Source organism: Lathyrus oleraceus, chromosome 4 (genome assembly GCF_024323335.1).
Source record: "Lathyrus oleraceus cultivar Zhongwan6 chromosome 4, CAAS_Psat_ZW6_1.0, whole genome shotgun sequence".
NCBI lineage: Eukaryota > Viridiplantae > Streptophyta > Magnoliopsida > Fabales > Fabaceae > Lathyrus > Lathyrus oleraceus.
The window spans coordinates 309,964,591-309,970,587 of record NC_066582.1 but is presented as its reverse complement, the minus strand read 5'-3'; positions in this window follow the sequence as shown (position 1 = coordinate 309,970,587).

Below are 5,997 nucleotides of genomic sequence, written 5' to 3'. Positions count from 1 at the left end.
CACGACCAGACATCAACGGATGAATGGGAAGAAAGAAACCACGACCAGACATCTCGATGAATGGGAAGAGAAACCACGACCAGACATCAACAGATGAATGGGAAGAGAAACCACGACCAGACATCAACGGATAAATGGGAAGAGAAACCACGACCAAACATCAACAGATGAATGGGAAGAAAGAAACCACGACCAGACATCAACGGATGAATGGGAAGAGAGAAACCACGACCAGACATCAACAGATGAATGGGAAGAGAGAAACCACGACCAGACATCAACGGATGAATGGGAAGAGAGAAACCACGACTAGACATCAACAGATGAATGGGAAAAGAAACCACGACCAGACATCAACCGATGAATGGGAAGAAAGAAACCACGACCAGACATCAAATGATGAATGGGAAAAGAAACCACGACTAGACATCAAATTATGAATGGGAAGAGAAACCACGACCAGACATCAAAGGATGAATGGGAAGAGAGAAACCACGACCAGACATCAACGGATGAATGGGAAGAGAGAAACCACGACCAGACATCAACGGATGAATGGGAAGAGAGAAACCACGACCAGACATCAACCGATGAATGGGAAGAGAGAAACCACGACCAGACATCAACGGATGAATGGGAAGAGAGAAACCACGACCAGACATCAACGGATGAATGGGGAGAAAGAAACCACGACCAGACGTCTCTCGATGAATGGGAAGAAGAAACCACGACCAGACATCAACGGATGAATGGGAAGAGAGAAACCACGACCAGACATACACGATGAATGGGAATAAAGAAACCACGACCAGACATCAACGGATGAATGGGAAGAGAGAAACCACGACCAGACATCAACGGATGAATGGGAAGAGAGAAACCACGACCAGACATCAACGGATGAATGGGAAGAGAGAAACCACGACCAGACATCAACGATGAATGGGAATAAAGAAACCACGACCAGACATCAACGGATGAATGGGAAGAGAGAAACCACGACCAGACATCAACGGATGAATGGGAATAAAGAAACCACGACCAGACATCAACGGATGAATGGGAATAAAGAAACCACGACCAGACATCAACGGATGAATGGGAAGAAAGAAACCACGACCAGACATCTCTCGATGAATGGGAAGAGAAACCACGACCAGACATCAACAGATGAATGGGAAGAGAAACCACGACCAGACATCAACGGATGAATGGGAAGAGAAACCACGACCAAACATCAACAGATGAATGGGAAGAAAGAAACCACGACCAGACATCAACGGATGAATGGGAAGAGAGAAACCACGACCAGACATCAACGGATGAATGGGAAGAAAGAAACCACGACCAGACATCAACGGATGAATGGGAAGAGAGAAACCACGACCAGACATCAACGGATGAATGGGAAGAGAGAACCACGACCAGACATCAACCGATGAATGGGAAGAGAGAAACCACGACCAGACACCAACGGATGAATGGGAAGAGAGAAACCACGACCAGACATCAACGGATGAATGGGAAAAGAAACCACGACCAGACATCTACGGATGAATGGGAAGAGAGAAACCACGACCAGACATCAAAGGATGAATGGGAAGAGAGAAACCACGACCAGACATCAACGGATGAATGGGAAGAGAGAAACCACGACCAGACATCAAAGGATGAATGGGAAGAGAGAAACCACGACCAGACATCAACGGATGAATGGGAAGAGAGAAACCACGACCAGACATCAACGGATGAATGGGAAGAGAGAAACCACGACCAGACATCAACGATGAATGGGAAGAGAGAAACCACGACCAGACATCAACGGATGAATGGGAAGAGAGAAACCACGACCAGACATCAACGGATGAATGGGAAGAAAGAAACCACGACCAGACATCTCTCGATGAATGGGAAGAAAGAAACCACGACCAGACATCAACGGATGAATGGGAAGAGAGAAACCACGACCAGACATCAACGATGAATGGGAAGAAAGAAACCACGACCAGACATCAACGGATGAATGGGAAGAGAGAACCACGACCAGACATCAACGGATGAATGGGAAGAGAGAAAAACCACGACCAGACATCAACGGATGAATGGGAAGAGAGAAACCACGACCAGACATCAACGGATGAATGGGAAGAAAGAAACCACGACCAGACATCAACGGATGAATGGGAAGAGAGAAACCACGACCAGACATCAACGGATGAATGGGAATAAAGAAACCACGACCAGACATCAACGGATGAATGGGAATAAAGAAACCACGACCAGACATCAACGGATGAATGGGAAGAAAGAAACCACGACCAGACATCTCTCGATGAATGGGAAGAGAAACCACGACCAGACATCAACGGATGAATGGGAAGAGAGAAACCACGACCAGACATCAACGGATGAATGGGAAGAGAAAACCACGACCAGACATCAACGGATGAATGGGAAGAAGAAACCACGACCAGACATCAACGGATGAATGGGAAGAGAGAAACCACGACCAGACATCAACGGATGAATGGGAAGAAAGAAACCACGACCAGACATCAACGGATGAATGGGAAGAGAGAAACCACGACCAGACATCAACGGATGAATGGGAAGAGAGAACCACGACCAGACATCAACGATGAATGGGAAGAGAGAAACCACGACCAGACATCAACGGATGAATGGGAAGAGAGAAACCACGACCAGACATCAACGGATGAATGGGAAAAGAAACCACGACCAGACATCAACCGATGAATGGGAAAAAGAAACCACGACCAGACATCAAAGATGAATGGGAAAAGAAACCACGACCAGACATCAACGGATGAATGGGAAGAGAAACCACGACCAGACATCAACGGATGAATGGGAAGAGAGAAACCACGACCAGACATCAACGGATGAATGGGAAGAGAGAAACCACGACCAGACATCAACGGATGAATGGGAAGAGAGAAACCACGACCAGACATCAACGGATGAATGGGAAGAAAGAAACCACGACCAGACATCAACGATGAATGGGAATAAAGAAACCACGACCAGACATCAACGGATGAATGGGAAGAGAGAAACCACGACCAGACATCAACGATGAATGGGAAGAAAGAAACCACGACCAGACATCAACGGATGAATGGGAAGAGAGAAACCACGACCAGACATCAACGGATGAATGGGAATAAAGAAACCACGACCAGACATCAACGGATGAATGGGAAGAAAGAAACCACGACCAGACATCAACGGATGAATGGGAATAAAGAAACCACGACCAGACATCAACGGATGAATGGGAAGAGAGAAACCACGACCAGACATCAACGGATGAATGGGAAGAAAGAAACCACGACCAGACATCTCTCGATGAATGGGAATAAAGAAACCACGACCAGACATCAACGGATGAATGGGAAGAGAGAAACCACGACCAGACATCAACGATGAATGGGAAGAAAGAAACCACGACCAGACATCAACGGATGAATGGGAAGAGAGAAACCACGACCAGACATCAACGGATGAATGGGAAGAGAGAAACCACGACCAGACATCAACGGATGAATGGGAAAAGAAACCACGACCAGACATCAACGATGAATGGGAAAAGAGAAACCACGACCAGACATCAAAGGATGAATGGGAAAAGAAAACCACGACCAGACATCAAATTATGAATGGGAAGAGAAACCACGACCAGACATCAACGGATGAATGGGAAGAGAGAAACCACGACCAGACATCAACGGATGAATGGGAAGAGAGAAACCACGACCAGACATCAACGGATGAATGGGAAGAGAGAAACCACGACCAGACATCAACGATGAATGGGAAGAAAGAAACCACGACCAGACATCTCTCGATGAATGGGAATAAAGAAACCACGACCAGACATCAACGGATGAATGGGAAGAGAGAAACCACGACCAGACATCCACGATGAATGGGAATAAAGAAACCACGACCAGACATCAACGGATGAATGGGAAGAGAGAAACCACGACCAGACATCAACGGATGAATGGGAATAAAGAAACCACGACCAGACATCAACGGATGAATGGGAATAAAGAAAGAAACCACGACCAGACATCAACGGATGAATGGGAATAAAGAAACCACGACCAGACATCAACGGATGAATGGGAAGAAGAAAAACCACGACCAGACATCTCTCGATGAATGGGAAGAAGAGAAACCACGACCAGACATCAACAGATGAATGGGAAGAGAAACCACGACCAGACATCAACGGATGAATGGGAAGAGAAACCACGACCAGACATCAACAGATGAATGGGAAGAAAGAAACCACGACCAGACATCAACGGATGAATGGGAAGAGAGAAACCACGACCAGACATCAACGGATGAATGGGAAGAGAGAAACCACGACCAGACATCAACGGATGAATGGGAAGAGAGAAACCACGACCAGACATCAACGGATGAATGGGAAGAGAGAAACCACGACCAGACATCAACGGATGAATGGGAAGAGAGAAACCACGACCAGACATCAACGGATGAATGGGAAGAGAGAAACCACGACCAGACATCGGATGAATGAATGGGAAAGAAACCACGACCAGACATCAACGATGAATGGGAAGAAAGAAACCACGACCAGACATCAACGGATGAATGGGAAGAGAGAAACCACGACCAGACATCAACGATGAATGGGAAGAAAGAAACCACGACCAGACATCAACGGATGAATGGGAAGAGAGAAACCACGACCAGACATCAACGGATGAATGGGAATAAGAAACCACGACCAGACATCAACGGATGAATGGGAATAAAGAAACCACGACCAGACATCAACGGATGAATGGGAAGAAAGAAACCACGACCAGACATCAACGGATGAATGGGAAGAGAGAAACCACGACCAGACATCAACGGATGAATGGGAAGAGAAACCACGACCAGACATCAACGATGAATGGGAAGAGAGAACCACGACCAGACATCAACGGATGAATGGGAAGAGAGAAACCACGACCAGACATCAACGGATGAATGGGAAAAAGAAACCACGACCAGACATCAACGGATGAATGGGAAAAGAGAAACCACGACCAGACATCAAAGGATGAATGGGAAAAGAAACCACGACCAGACATCAAATGATGAATGGGAAGAGAAACCACGACCAGACATCAACGGATGAATGGGAAGAGAGAAACCACGACCAGACATCAACGGATGAATGGGAAGAGAGAAACCACGACCAGACATCAACGGATGAATGGGAAGAGAGAAACCACGACCAGACATCAACGATGAATGGGAAGAAAGAAACCACGACCAGACATCTCTCGATGAATGGGAAGAAAGAAACCACGACCAGACATCAACGGATGAATGGGAAGAGAGAAACCACGACCAGACATCCACGATGAATGGGAATAAAGAAACCACGACCAGACATCAACGGATGAATGGGAAGAGAGAAACCACGACCAGACATCAACGGATGAATGGGAAGAAAGAAACCACGACCAGACATCAACGGATGAATGGGAAGAAAGAAACCACGACCAGACATCAACGGATGAATGGGAATAAAGAAACCACGACCAGACATCAACGGATGAATGGGAAGAAAGAAACCACGACCAGACATCTCTCGATGAATGGGAAGAGAAACCACGACCAGACATCAACGGATGAATGGGAAGAGAAACCACGACCAGACATCAACGGATGAATGGGAAGAGAAACCACGACCAGACATCAACGGATGAATGGGAAGAAAGAAACCACGACCAGACATCAACGGATGAATGGGAAGAGAGAAACCACGACCAGACATCAACGGATGAATGGGAAGAGAGAAACCACGACCAGACATCAACGGATGAATGGGAAGAGAGAAACCACGACCAGACATCAACGGATGAATGGGAAGAGAGAAACCACGACCAGACATCAACGGATGAATGGGAAGAGAGAAACCACGACCAGACATCAACGGATGAA